General features: G+C 47.4%; 8 non-coding genes and 1 pseudogene across 8 annotated transcripts; all 9 read left to right on the top strand.

Annotated features, from left to right (window-relative positions):
- Nucleotides 1-510: 510 nt before the first annotated feature.
- LOC141210630 (U2 spliceosomal RNA) lies at nt 511-703 on the top strand. Its single transcript, XR_012280776.1, has one exon. It is a non-coding gene; the product is annotated as a U2 spliceosomal RNA (small nuclear RNA).
- A 1120-nt stretch (nt 704-1823) lies between these two features.
- Nucleotides 1824-2014, top strand: LOC141209775 (U2 spliceosomal RNA). The gene has a single exon (XR_012279967.1). It is a non-coding gene; the product is annotated as a U2 spliceosomal RNA (small nuclear RNA).
- Nucleotides 2015-3143: 1129 nt separating this feature from the next.
- On the top strand, nt 3144-3334 carry LOC141209774 (U2 spliceosomal RNA). Its single transcript, XR_012279966.1, has one exon. It is a non-coding gene; the product is annotated as a U2 spliceosomal RNA (small nuclear RNA).
- A 1120-nt stretch (nt 3335-4454) lies between these two features.
- LOC141210203 (U2 spliceosomal RNA) lies at nt 4455-4645 on the top strand. The gene has a single exon (XR_012280378.1). It is a non-coding gene; the product is annotated as a U2 spliceosomal RNA (small nuclear RNA).
- Nucleotides 4646-5767: 1122 nt separating this feature from the next.
- Nucleotides 5768-5958, top strand: LOC141209975 (U2 spliceosomal RNA). Its single transcript, XR_012280159.1, has one exon. It is a non-coding gene; the product is annotated as a U2 spliceosomal RNA (small nuclear RNA).
- Nucleotides 5959-7078: 1120 nt separating this feature from the next.
- On the top strand, nt 7079-7269 carry LOC141209773 (U2 spliceosomal RNA). The gene has a single exon (XR_012279965.1). It is a non-coding gene; the product is annotated as a U2 spliceosomal RNA (small nuclear RNA).
- Nucleotides 7270-8390: 1121 nt separating this feature from the next.
- On the top strand, nt 8391-8581 carry LOC141209772 (U2 spliceosomal RNA). Its single transcript, XR_012279964.1, has one exon. It is a non-coding gene; the product is annotated as a U2 spliceosomal RNA (small nuclear RNA).
- Nucleotides 8582-9699: 1118 nt separating this feature from the next.
- LOC141209990 (U2 spliceosomal RNA) lies at nt 9700-9890 on the top strand. The gene has a single exon (XR_012280173.1). It is a non-coding gene; the product is annotated as a U2 spliceosomal RNA (small nuclear RNA).
- A 1121-nt stretch (nt 9891-11011) lies between these two features.
- LOC141210732 (U2 spliceosomal RNA) lies at nt 11012-11091 on the top strand (annotated as a pseudogene).
- Nucleotides 11092-13686: the final 2595 nt, after the last annotated feature.

The following is a 13686-nucleotide window of genomic DNA, read 5'->3' as shown; positions in this document are numbered from 1 at the left end:
GGCGAGCCTATCGCACCATTCTGTGCTTTACGGACTCTTCCCTGGGGTTCATACCGTCGGAGCCATCCAGGAGGCTTGGCGCCTTATGAACTGCTTCAAGGATGCCGTTTGGGTCGCCAGGAACCGGCTCATCTTGAGGAGGGAGAGGATGTCCATCCAGGACTGCCGCAGGCTGATCCACAGCCTGCTCAGAGACTATTCCATCGTGGACGGTCCGGAGGACGAGGATGAGGACTAAACCCCTCCTCCCCCTCTCCCCTTATGTGTCTTGTCTTTCAATAAACCTTCGGGCCTGTGATTTTCCCCTCCCCATCCCCTTTTTCCCAATCCCCATCCCTTATCACGGTTCGTCGTACTGTATTGATTGACATGCTTTTTCTTTCAGATTGAGTGTTTTGTGTAGCATAGGGGTGTGATGTGTCTAGTTAGTGCGTCGTATCCTCATGCTATGTAAATATGATGTAGAATTCTGTGTGTACTGGGCTGCGGCACTGTACACTGTCTGTTAACTTATTTTTTGTGCTAATAAAAGATATATTCAATCAAAAAATCTGTTCTTATCAGTTTAATATCTGATACGTCCCCTATCTGGGGACCATATAGTAAATGGATTTTTAGAACAGGGAGATGGAAAAAGAGCTTGCTCTGTCCACTCCACACATTGACCTGGTATTGCAGTATCTCCAGGACCGGTGCACCCCTTCTTTAATGCAGTTTCTAAAATCAGAAAGAATTGAATTCAATGCTTTTTGTTCATTTTGCTTGTTTGTCGGATTTTGGGATGGACTCTTTGGCTTTGCTTTTCTTCTCCTCATTGGATTTTTCATGTTAAAAGTTGCAGAAGCCAGATGACAAGCTCATTTTGGTTCAACTTCAGCAACTGTGCATTGCATTGCCATGTAATGTAATGTAATGCAATGCTATCTATCTAGCTCTCCCTCTATACTTCCTTTTGGATAAACAGACATATTAGGCAAGCATTTTGGAGCTTTCACCTAAATAACTACAGGTGGTGAGATAAGCTGCACAATATAATTGACCTTTCAGTATATTGTTGCACACACACCATCTATTTAGCAAATGCCCTTGTTATCAACAGCAGCCTTTTAAACTCACCTGAGCTAACAGGTATGTGAGCTGGTTACTCTGCTGCGCTTAAAATTTCTTTTTTGGTTTGCTACAATGCTTTTTCTGAAACGTTGTCTCCCTCTGCTGGAACACTGACTTCTTTCATTTAATGCCTGCAGACTATAAAAGAGAAACCAACCCAAAAAGTTTGGTTGATTAGTCTGTGGCATTCTTTTAAACTGTTGCTTATGGCGGTCTCTGTGAGCTTCTCAGTGACATTCAGCCATCCAGGTATCCCGCCTGCAGTAGACGGAATGTGGCAATGGAACGCTGGCTGCGCGTGTCATAATAGGCTCTGAGCCTTTATATACCTGCGCACAGCAGCAGCCACCTTCAGTCTGCTGCTGGACAGCCAGCAGCAGCAGCAGCAGGAGAGGTAATTAATCAGCAACCCTCCTGCTAAGGGTAGACAGCTGCTCGTTCCACCCGCCCCCCGCCTTAATTGGTTCTCCTCCCTTCCAACGGTGTTGAGGCGGGTGGGAACAGCCGGGGGTTGAGGGTACTGTGCTAAAAGAGGTGGAGTTATGCAGATCTAAAACGCGTGGATTGCAGCAGCAGCAAGCCGAAAAGTGCAGGCATGTGAGGGATCTAGAGGTTGACAGCATGTCTTCTTAACGGGAGTCCAGGTGGCCATCTCCACAAATGGACTTTTCAGAATCCTTGGGTGGCACCGTAGTCGGAAACCAATTCTGGTTATCGCTTCTCGGCCTTTTGGCTAAGATCAAGTGTAGTATCTGTTCTTATCAGTTTAATATCTGATACGTCCCCTATCTGGGGACCATATATTAAATGGATTTTTAGAACAGGGAGATGGAAAAAGAGCTTGCTCTGTCCACTCCACGCATTGACCTGGTATTGCAGTATCTCCAGGACCGGTGCACCCCTTCTTTAATGCAGTTTCTAAAATCAGAAAGAATTGAATTCAATGCTTTTTGTTCATTTTGATTGTTTGTCGGATTTTGGGATGGACTCTTTGGCTTTGCTTTTCTTCTCCTCATTGGATTTTTCATGTTAAAAGTTGCAGAAGCCAGATGACAAGCTCATTTTGGTTCAACTTCAGCAACTGTGCATTGCATTGCCATGTAATGTAATGTAATGCAATGCTATCTATCTAGCTCTCCCTCTATACTTCCTTTTGGATAAACAGACATATTAGGCAAGCATTTTGGAGCTTTCACCTAAATAACTACAGGTGGTGAGATAAGCTGCACAATATAATTGACCTTTCAGTATATTGTTGCACACACACCATCTATTTAGCAAATGCCCTTGTTATCAACAGCAGCCTTTTAAACTCACCTGAGCTAACAGGTATGTGAGCTGGTTACTCTGCTGCGCTTAAAATTTCTTTTTTGGTTTGCTACAATGCCTTTTCTGAAACGTTGTCTCCCTCTGCTGGAACACTGACTTCTTTCATTTAATGCCTGCAGACTATAAAAGAGAAACCAAACCAAAAAGTTTGGTTGATTAGTCTGTGGCATTCTTTTAAACTGTTGCTTATGGCGGTCTCTGTGAGCTTCTCAGTGACATTCAGCCATCCAGGTATCCCGCCTGCAGTAGACGGAATGTGGCAATGGAACGCTGGCTGCGCGTGTCATAATAGGCTCTGAGCCTTTATATACCTGCGCACAGCAGCAGCCACCTTCAGTCTGCTGCTGGACAGCCAGCAGCAGCAGCAGCAGGAGAGGTAATTAATCAGCAACCCTCCTGCTAAGGGTAGACAGCTGCTCGTTCCACCCCCCCCCCCGCCTTAATTGCTTAATTGGTTCTCCTCCCTTCCAACGGTGTTGAGGCGGGTGGGAACAGCCGGGGGTTGAGGGTACTGTGCTAAAAGAGGTGGAGTTATGCAGATCTAAAACGCGTGGATTGCAGCAGCAGCAAGCCGAAAAGTGCAGGCATGTGAGGGATCTAGAGGTTGACAGCATGTCTTCTTAACGGGAGTCCAGGTGGCCATCTCCACAAATGGACTTTTCAGAATCCTTGGGTGGCACCGTAGTCGGAAACCAATTCTGGTTATCGCTTCTCGGCCTTTTGGCTAAGATCAAGTGTAGTATCTGTTCTTATCAGTTTAATATCTGATACGTCCCCTATCTGGGGACCATATATTAAATGGATTTTTAGAACAGGGAGATGGAAAAAGAGCTTGCTCTGTCCACTCCACGCATTGACCTGGTATTGCAGTATCTCCAGGACCGGTGCACCCCTTCTTTAATGCAGTTTCTAAAATCAGAAAGAATTGAATTCAATGCTTTTTGTTCATTTTGCTTGTTTGTCGGATTTTGGGATGGACTCTTTGGCTTTGCTTTTCTTCTCCTCATTGGATTTTTCATGTTAAAAGTTGCAGAAGCCAGATGACAAGCTCATTTTGGTTTAACTTCAGCAACTGTGCATTGCATTGCCATGTAATGTAATGTAATGCAATGCTATCTATCTAGCTCTCCCTCTATACTTCCTTTTGGATAAACAGACATATTAGGCAAGCATTTTGGAGCTTTCACCTAAATAACTACAGGTGGTGAGATAAGCTGCACAATATAATTGACCTTTCAGTATATTGTTGCACACACACCATCTATTTAGCAAATGCCCTTGTTATCAACAGCAGCCTTTTAAACTCACCTGAGCTAACAGGTATGTGAGCTGGTTACTCTGCTGCGCTTAAAATTTCTTTTTTGGTTTGCTACAATGCCTTTTCTGAAACGTTGTCTCCCTCTGCTGGAACACTGACTTCTTTCATTTAATGCCTGCAGACTATAAAAGAGAAACCAACCCAAAAAGTTTGGTTGATTAGTCTGTGGCATTCTTTTAAACTGTTGCTTATGGCGGTCTCTGTGAGCTTCTCAGTGACATTCAGCCATCCAGGTATCCCGCCTGCAGTAGACGGAATGTGGCAATGGAACGCTGGCTGCGCGTGTCATAATAGGCTCTGAGCCTTTATATACCTGCGCACAGCAGCAGCCACCTTCAGTCTGCTGCTGGACAGCCAGCAGCAGCAGCAGCAGGAGAGGTAATTAATCAGCAACCCTCCTGCTAAGGGTAGACAGCTGCTCGTTCCACCCCCCCCCCGCCTTAATTGGTTCTCCTCCCTTCCAACGGTGTTGAGGCGGGTGGGAACAGCCGGGGGTTGAGGGTACTGTGCTAAAAGAGGTGGAGTTATGCAGATCTAAAACGCGTGGATTGCAGCAGCAGCAAGCCGAAAAGTGCAGGCATGTGAGGGATCTAGAGGTTGACAGCATGTCTTCTTAACGGGAGTCCAGGTGGCCTTCTCCACAAATGGACTTTTCAGAATCCTTGGGTGGCACCGTAGTCGGAAACCAATTCTGGTTATCGCTTCTCGGCCTTTTGGCTAAGATCAAGTGTAGTATCTGTTCTTATCAGTTTAATATTTGATACGTCCCCTATCTGGGGACCATATATTAAATGGATTTTTAGAACAGGGAGATGGAAAAAGAGCTTGCTCTGTCCACTCCACGCATTGACCTGGTATTGCAGTATCTCCAGGACCGGTGCACCCCTTCTTTAATGCAGTTTCTAAAATAAGAAAGAATTGAATTCAATGCTTTTTGTTCATTTTGCTTGTTTGTCGGATTTTGGGATGGACTCTTTGGCTTTGCTTTTCTTCTCCTCATTGGATTTTTCATGTTAAAAGTTGCAGAAGCCAGATGACAAGCTCATTTTGGTTCAACTTCAGCAACTGTGCATTGCATTGCCATGTAATGTAATGTAATGCAATGCTATCTATCTAGCTCTCCCTCTATACTTCCTTTTGGATAAACAGACATATTAGGCAAGCATTTTGGAGCTTTCACCTAAATAACTACAGGTGGTGAGATAAGCTGCACAATATAATTGACCTTTCAGTATATTGTTGCACACACACCATCTATTTAGCAAATGCCCTTGTTATCAACAGCAGCCTTTTAAACTCACCTGAGCTAACAGGTATGTGAGCTGGTTACTCTGCTGCGCTTAAAATTTCTTTTTTGGTTTGCTACAATGCCTTTTCTGAAACGTTGTCTCCCTCTGCTGGAACACTGACTTCTTTCATTTAATGCCTGCAGACTATAAAAGAGAAACCAACCCAAAAAGTTTGGTTGATTAGTCTGTGGCATTCTTTTAAACTGTTGCTTATGGCGGTCTCTGTGAGCTTCTCAGTGACATTCAGCCATCCAGGTATCCCGCCTGCAGTAGACGGAATGTGGCAATGGAACGCTGGCTGCGCGTGTCATAATAGGCTCTGAGCCTTTATATACCTGCGCACAGCAGCAGCCACCTTCAGTCTGCTGCTGGACAGCCAGCAGCAGCAGCAGCAGGAGAGGTAATTAATCAGCAACCCTCCTGCTAAGGGTAGACAGCTGCTCGTTCCACCCCCCCCCCCCGCCTTAATTGGTTCTCCTCCCTTCCAACGGTGTTGAGGCGGGTGGGAACAGCCGGGGGTTGAGGGTACTGTGCTAAAAGAGGTGAAGTTATGCAGATCTAAAACGCGTGGATTGCAGCAGCAGCAAGCCGAAAAGTGCAGGCATGTGAGGGATCTAGAGGTTGACAGCATGTCTTCTTAACGGGAGTCCAGGTGGCCATCTCCACAAATGGACTTTTCAGAATCCTTGGGTGGCACCGTAGTCGGAAACCAATTCTGGTTATCGCTTCTCGGCCTTTTGGCTAAGATCAAGTGTAGTATCTGTTCTTATCAGTTTAATATCTGATACGTCCCCTATCTGGGGACCATATATTAAATGGATTTTTAGAACAGGGAGATGGAAAAAGAGCTTGCTCTGTCCACTCCACGCATTGACCTGGTATTTCAGTATCTCCAGGACCGGTGCACCCCTTCTTTAATGCAGTTTCTAAAATCAGAAAGAATTGAATTCAATGCTTTTTGTTCATTTTGCTTGTTTGTCGGATTTTGGGATGGACTCTTTGGCTTTGCTTTTCTTCTCCTCATTGGATTTTTCATGTTAAAAGTTGCAGAAGCCAGATGACAAGCTCATTTTGGTTCAACTTCAGCAACTGTGCATTGCATTGCCATGTAATGTAATGTAATGCAATGCTATCTATCTAGCTCTCCCTCTATACTTCCTTTTGGATAAACAGACATATTAGGCAAGCATTTTGGAGCTTTCACCTAAATAACTACAGGTGGTGAGATAAGCTGCACAATATAATTGACCTTTCAGTATATTGTTGCACACACACCATCTATTTAGCAAATGCCCTTGTTATCAACAGCAGCCTTTTAAACTCACCTGAGCTAACAGGTATGTGAGCTGGTTACTCTGCTGCGCTTAAAATTTCTTTTTTGGTTTGCTACAATGCCTTTTCTGAAACGTTGTCTCCCTCTGCTGGAACACTGACTTCTTTCATTTAATGCCTGCAGACTATAAAAGAGAAACCAACCCAAAAAGTTTGGTTGATTAGTCTGTGGCATTCTTTTAAACTGTTGCTTATGGCGGTCTCTGTGAGCTTCTCAGTGACATTCAGCCATCCAGGTATCCCGCCTGCAGTAGACGGAATGTGGCAATGGAACGCTGGCTGCGCATGTCATAATAGGCTCTGAGCCTTTATATACCTGCGCACAGCAGCAGCCACCTTCAGTCTGCTGCTGGACAGCCAGCAGCAGCAGCAGCAGGAGAGGTAATTAATCAGCAACCCTCCTGCTAAGGGTAGACAGCTGCTCGTTCCACCCCCCCCCCGCCTTAATTGGTTCTCCTCCCTTCCAACGGTGTTGAGGCGGGTGGGAACAGCCGGGGGTTGAGGGTACTGTGCTAAAAGAGGTGGAGTTATGCAGATCTAAAACGCGTGGATTGCAGCAGCAGCAAGCCGAAAAGTGCAGGCATGTGAGGGATCTAGAGGTTGACAGCATGTCTTCTTAACGGGAGTCCAGGTGGCCATCTCCACAAATGGACTTTTCAGAATCCTTGGGTGGCACCGTAGTCGGAAACCAATTCTGGTTATCGCTTCTCGGCCTTTTGGCTAAGATCAAGTGTAGTATCTGTTCTTATCAGTTTAATATCTGATACGTCCCCTATCTGGGGACCATATATTAAATGGATTTTTAGAACAGGGAGATGGAAAAAGAGCTTGCTCTGTCCACTCCACGCATTGACCTGGTATTGCAGTATCTCCAGGACCGGTGCACCCCTTCTTTAATGCAGTTTCTAAAATCAGAAAGAATTGAATTCAATGCTTTTTGTTCATTTTGCTTGTTTGTCGGATTTTGGGATGGACTCTTTGGCTTTGCTTTTCTTCTCCTCATTGGATTTTTCATGTTAAAAGTTGCAGAAGCCAGATGACAAGCTCATTTTGGTTCAACTTCAGCAACTGTGCATTGCATTGCCATGTAATGTAATGTAATGCAATGCTATCTATCTAGCTCTCCCTCTATACTTCCTTTTGGATAAACAGACATATTAGGCAAGCATTTTGGAGCTTTCACCTAAATAACTACAGGTGGTGAGATAAGCTGCACAATATAATTGACCTTTCAGTATATTGTTGCACACACACCATCTATTTAGCAAATGCCCTTGTTATCAACAGCAGCCTTTTAAACTCACCTGAGCTAACAGGTATGTGAGCTGGTTACTCTGCTGCGCTTAAAATTTCTTTTTTGGTTTGCTACAATGCCTTTTCTGAAACGTTGTCTCCCTCTGCTGGAACACTGACTTCTTTCATTTAATGCCTGCAGACTATAAAAGAGAAACCAACCCAAAAAGTTTGGTTGATTAGTCTGTGGCATTCTTTTAAACTGTTGCTTATGGCGGTCTCTGTGAGCTTCTCAGTGACATTCAGCCATCCAGGTATCCCGCCTGCAGTAGACGGAATGTGGCAATGGAACGCTGGCTGCGCATGTCATAATAGGCTCTGAGCCTTTATATACCTGCGCACAGCAGCAGCCACCTTCAGTCTGCTGCTGGACAGCCAGCAGCAGCAGCAGCAGGAGAGGTAATTAATCAGCAACCCTCCTGCTAAGGGTAGACAGCTGCTCGTTCCACCCCCCCCCCCGCCTTAATTGGTTCTCCTCCCTTCCAACGGTGTTGAGGCGGGTGGGAACAGCCGGGGGTTGAGGGTACTGTGCTAAAAGAGGTGGAGTTATGCAGATCTAAAACGCGTGGATTGCAGCAGCAGCAAGCCGAAAAGTGCAGGCATGTGAGGGATCTAGAGGTTGACAGCATGTCTTCTTAACGGGAGTCCAGGTGGCCATCTCCACAAATGGACTTTTCAGAATCCTTGGGTTGCACCGTAGTCGGAAACCAATTCTGGTTATCGCTTCTCGGCCTTTTGGCTAAGATCAAGTGTAGTATCTGTTCTTATCAGTTTAATATCTGATACGTCCCCTATCTGGGGACCATATATTAAATGGATTTTTAGAACAGGGAGATGGAAAAAGAGCTTGCTCTGTCCACTCCACGCATTGACCTGGTATTGCAGTATCTCCAGGACCGGTGCACCCCTTCTTTAATGCAGTTTCTAAAATCAGAAAGAATTGAATTCAATGCTTTTTGTTCATTTTGCTTGTTTGTCGGATTTTGGGATGGACTCTTTGGCTTTGCTTTTCTTCTCCTCATTGGATTTTTCATGTTAAAAGTTGCAGAAGCCAGATGACAAGCTCATTTTGGTTCAACTTCAGCAACTGTGCATTGCATTGCCATGTAATGTAATGTAATGCAATGCTATCTATCTAGCTCTCCCTCTATACTTCCTTTTGGATAAACAGACATATTAGGCAAGCATTTTGGAGCTTTCACCTAAATAACTACAGGTGGTGAGATAAGCTGCACAATATAATTGACCTTTCAGTATATTGTTGCACACACACCATCTATTTAGCAAATGCCCTTGTTATCAACAGCAGCCTTTTAAACTCACCTGAGCTAACAGGTATGTGAGCTGGTTACTCTGCTGCGCTTAAAATTTCTTTTTTGGTTTGCTACAATGCCTTTTCTGAAACGTTGTCTCCCTCTGCTGGAACACTGACTTCTTTCATTTAATGCCTGCAGACTATAAAAGAGAAACCAACCCAAAAAGTTTGGTTGATTAGTCTGTGGCATTCTTTTAAACTGTTGCTTATGGCGGTCTCTGTGAGCTTCTCAGTGACATTCAGCCATCCAGGTATCCCGCCTGCAGTAGACGGAATGTGGCAATGGAACGCTGGCTGCGCGTGTCATAATAGGCTCTGAGCCTTTATATACCTGCGCACAGCAGCAGCCACCTTCAGTCTGCTGCTGGACAGCCAGCAGCAGCAGCAGCAGGAGAGGTAATTAATCAGCAACCCTCCTGCTAAGGGTAGACAGCTGCTCGTTCCACCCCCCCCGCCTTAATTGGTTCTCCTCCCTTCCAACGGTGTTGAGGCGGGTGGGAACAGCCGGGGGTTGAGGGTACTGTGCTAAAAGAGGTGGAGTTATGCAGATCTAAAACGCGTGGATTGCAGCAGCAGCAAGCCGAAAAGTGCAGGCATGTGAGGGATCTAGAGGTTGACAGCATGTCTTCTTAACGGGAGTCCAGGTGGCCATCTCCACAAATGGACTTTTCAGAATCCTTGGGTGGCACCGTAGTCGGAAACCAATTCTGGTTATCGCTTCTCGGCCTTTTGGCTAAGATCAAGTGTAGTATCTGTTCTTATCAGTTTAATATCTGATACGTCCCCTATCTGGGGACCATATATTAAATGGATTTTTAGAACAGGGAGATGGAAAAAGAGCTTGCTCTGTCCATTCCACGCATTGACCTGGTATTGCAGTATCTCCAGGACCGGTGCACCCCTTCTTTAATGCAGTTTCTAAAATCAGAAAGAATTGAATTCAATGCTTTTTGTTCATTTTGCTTGTTTGTCGAATTTTGGGATGGACTCTTTGGCTTTGCTTTTCTTCTCCTCATTGGATTTTTCATGTTAAAAGTTGCAGAAGCCAGATGACAAGCTCATTTTGGTTCAACTTCAGCAACTGTGCATTGCATTGCCATGTAATGTAATGTAATGCAATGCTATCTATCTAGCTCTCCCTCTATACTTCCTTTTGGATAAACAGACATATTAGGCAAGCATTTTGGAGCTTTCACCTAAATAACTACAGGTGGTGAGATAAGCTGCACAATATAATTGACCTTTCAGTATATTGTTGCACACACACACCATCTATTTAGCAAATGCCCTTGTTATCAACAGCAGCCTTTTAAACTCACCTGAGCTAACAGGTATGTGAGCTGGTTACTCTGCTGCGCTTAAAATTTCTTTTTTGGTTTGCTACAATGCCTTTTCTGAAACGTTGTCTCCCTCTGCTGGAACACTGACTTCTTTCATTTAATGCCTGCAGACTATAAAAGAGAAACCAACCCAAAAAGTTTGGTTGATTAGTCTGTGGCATTCTTTTAAACTGTTGCTTATGGCGGTCTCTGTGAGCTTCTCAGTGACATTCAGCCATCCAGGTATCCCGCCTGCAGTAGACGGAATGTGGCAATGGAACGCTGGCTGCGCGTGTCATAATAGGCTCTGAGCCTTTATATACCTGCGCACAGCAGCAGCCACCTTCAGTCTGCTGCTGGACAGCCAGCAGCAGCAGCAGCAGGAGAGGTAATTAATCAGCAACCCTCCTGCTAAGGGTAGACAGCTGCTCGTTCCACCCCCCCCCGCCTTAATTGGTTCTCCTCCCTTCCAACGGTGTTGAGGCGGGTGGGAACAGCCGGGGGTTGAGGGTACTGTGCTAAAAGAGGTGGAGTTATGCAGATCTAAAACGCGTGGATTGCAGCAGCAGCAAGCCGAAAAGTGCAGGCATGTGAGGGATCTAGAGGTTGACAGCATGTCTTCTTAACGGGAGTCCAGGTGGCCATCTCCACAAATGGACTTTTCAGAATCCTTGGGTGGCACCGTAGTCGGAAACCAATTCTGGTTATCGCTTCTCGGCCTTTTGGCTAAGATCAAGTGTAGTATCTGTTCTTTTAAGAACACAAGAGCTACGATCTACACTTGATGAGAGCGATCGAACTCGGAAGGAGAAGAGCTTCGGAGCGCAGCTGACATCGGAGAAGGAAGGCGGATATCGGTGGGAGGAAGAAGCTCTAAAGAATCCAGAAGAAGACGAAGACTCGGAGAAGAATCGGGCTGTCCTGTGGAATCTTTGAGTAAGAAAATCATCGAGACAAAGACCTTTCGGGGAATTTGTCCAGAACACGACGGGAGAAGAATCTGCATAGCTCCACCCATTTCGGGAAGAGCTCCAGATCCAGCTCCAAGAAGTAACTGCAGGAGGAAAGCCATGGCAAGCGCAGCGAGGAAGGCCGAAAAGAAGAGCCTGGAGCAGGGGACAGCCAGGAGGGCCCAGCCAGGAGCCGATTCTGACCCCAAGGACTCTGCCTCCACGACTGGCCAGCAGAAGGGACCCCAGAAGCCCCGCCACGAAGCTCCAGCCCTGGAGCCATGGATGCGGCAGACGGTGGCCCTGAAGCTGAAGGAAGTGGATGGGAGGGTGCCGGACATGTCCTCGGACGTGTTCTGCCAGAAGATGCTGCTGGATCGAGGCTTCTCCAGGTCGGACACCCTCAGCATCCAGACCTTCTTGACGGGGATCTTCTTCGTCACCTTCGCCACTGTGAACACCTGCAGGAGGTTCTGGGAAATGGTAAGCGCAAAAGGATCGGATAATTCTTTCTCTGCCTTTACAGGTAGCTGCCCTATCCAGAGGGACGAAAGGAGGATCACGGTCTCCATGCGCAACCCGCACACCCCAGGCCAAGACATCTGTACCTTCCTGAGACGCTTCTGTTTGGTTGTGAAGGAACCCTCTCACATCCTGAATGGACTCGGCTTCTGGACAGGTAAGTGGTCGGTGACTGTTAGACTTCACAGGGACCTGGCGTACTCAGACGGACTTCGGCACCTGCCCCCGACATTCTCCCTGGGCAACTCCTACGGCCTCATCTATTACCCGGACATGCCGCGGAACTGCAGGAGATGTGGCAAGAACGGCCACGAGATGAAGGACTGCAAGGAGGATGCCTGCAGGATTTGTCGAGTGACGGGACACAGCTCGAAGGACTGCCCGAAGAAGACGTCCTGCAACCTGTGTGGGCTGGCGGCTCATCTGTACAAGGATTGCCCCAAGCGTGAGAGATCCTGGGCATCGGTGGTTGCGACGACCCCAGCTCCGGAGGACAAGGCCCCGACGACCAGGCCTGTGAAGGTCAAGGACGCGACGACCAAGGCCCCAGCGGCCAAGGCCGAGACGACCAAGGCCAAAGCGGTCAAGGAGTCGGTGGCCAAAGCCCCAGCGACGGTCCCAGCAGCTCCGAAGCAGAAGAAAAAGTCAAAGGAGGGTAAGAGTTCTGTCACCCCTCTCTCGATCCCTCCCCCTGCCACCCCCGTCCAATCCCCCCTCACCCCGGCCACCCCTGCTGAGGATTCCACTTCCTCTTCCTCCTTCCCCTACTCCTCAGCAGGTGTCCTTTCCCCTGCCCCGGCAGCCACTCTCCCTCCTCAGACCATGGTAGTGGTGGAATTAACCTTTCCTCCACCTGCCGCTATCTATTCCGAGGAGGATTTTCCCCTTCTTGTCTCCCCAGTTCCAACCCGGGGAAAGAGGAAGGTGGAGGACAGCCCTGCTACTGAATCCTCCAAAAAGAAGATTCTGGATTTCGTAGGCGAAAAGGAGGATACCCTCCCTGAGCCAGAAGAGATGGAGCACATGGTTGAGACCCTGGTGGCCGAGCCAGAAGAGGAGGAACTGGTGGTCGCCGAGATCGAGGCCGCGCTGCTTGACCAGATGGAGGAAGAGGGCCTGCTGGTGATCCCGTCACCAGCAGTCAACACCGACGAGGGACCACCCGACCGGAGTGGTAACTAAGGTGTATTGCCTGCGCTAACTTTTTCTTTTTTCCCTACATGATGGCTAATATTAACTTATTTTCCATTAATGTCAGGAGCATCAAGGACAAGTTCAGACGTCAGACTATTTATGCCTTCCTTACTTCCCAGTTGTGTGATGTTTATATGTTGCAGGAATGTTCCCTTCCCTCCTCTAGGTCCTTCAAACATCTGGCCAGGGAGTGGTCCCACGGTCCATCCTACTGGTCCGGTGGGGGTGACTGCAAGTCTGCAGGGGTCGCAATTCTGATCAGGGGGGGCGCATTCACGCTTGAGTCCGTCCAGGAGCTCATCTGCGGCAGGGCTCTTGTTGTAGATGGCAACTGGGCGGGAGAACCTGTCAGATTCATCAACGTGTATGCGTCCCCACTGAAGAATGAGCGTTTGGAGCTTTTCCAGACCCTGCGGCTTCAGCTTGCCACCACCAGGACCTTAGTGATGGCCGGGGATTTCAACTGCCCCATCGAGGAGGATGGTCGTAGTTCTAGCACATCTGCCAAGTTGGACATCACGTCCAAGCTGCTCATCGAGATGGTAACCGAGGCCTCTCTTCAGGACATGGTGGGCTCCATGGGGAGAGGCTCCACGAACTATTCGTGGAGCCGACCCGATGGCTCACTCCGCTCCAGGATTGACTTTGTGTTCACCTCTCGGGCAGTCAGGCAGAGTAGGCACTCGATGGTCCCCTGCTTCTTCTCCGACCACAG

This window comes from Phyllobates terribilis, unplaced genomic scaffold (assembly GCF_046119375.1).
Source record: "Phyllobates terribilis strain yellow unplaced genomic scaffold, ASM4611937v1 Scaffold_169__1_contigs__length_4117513, whole genome shotgun sequence".
NCBI lineage: Eukaryota > Metazoa > Chordata > Amphibia > Anura > Dendrobatidae > Phyllobates > Phyllobates terribilis.
Note: the sequence above shows the minus strand (reverse complement) of the source record. Positions and strands in the feature narration are given on the sequence as shown.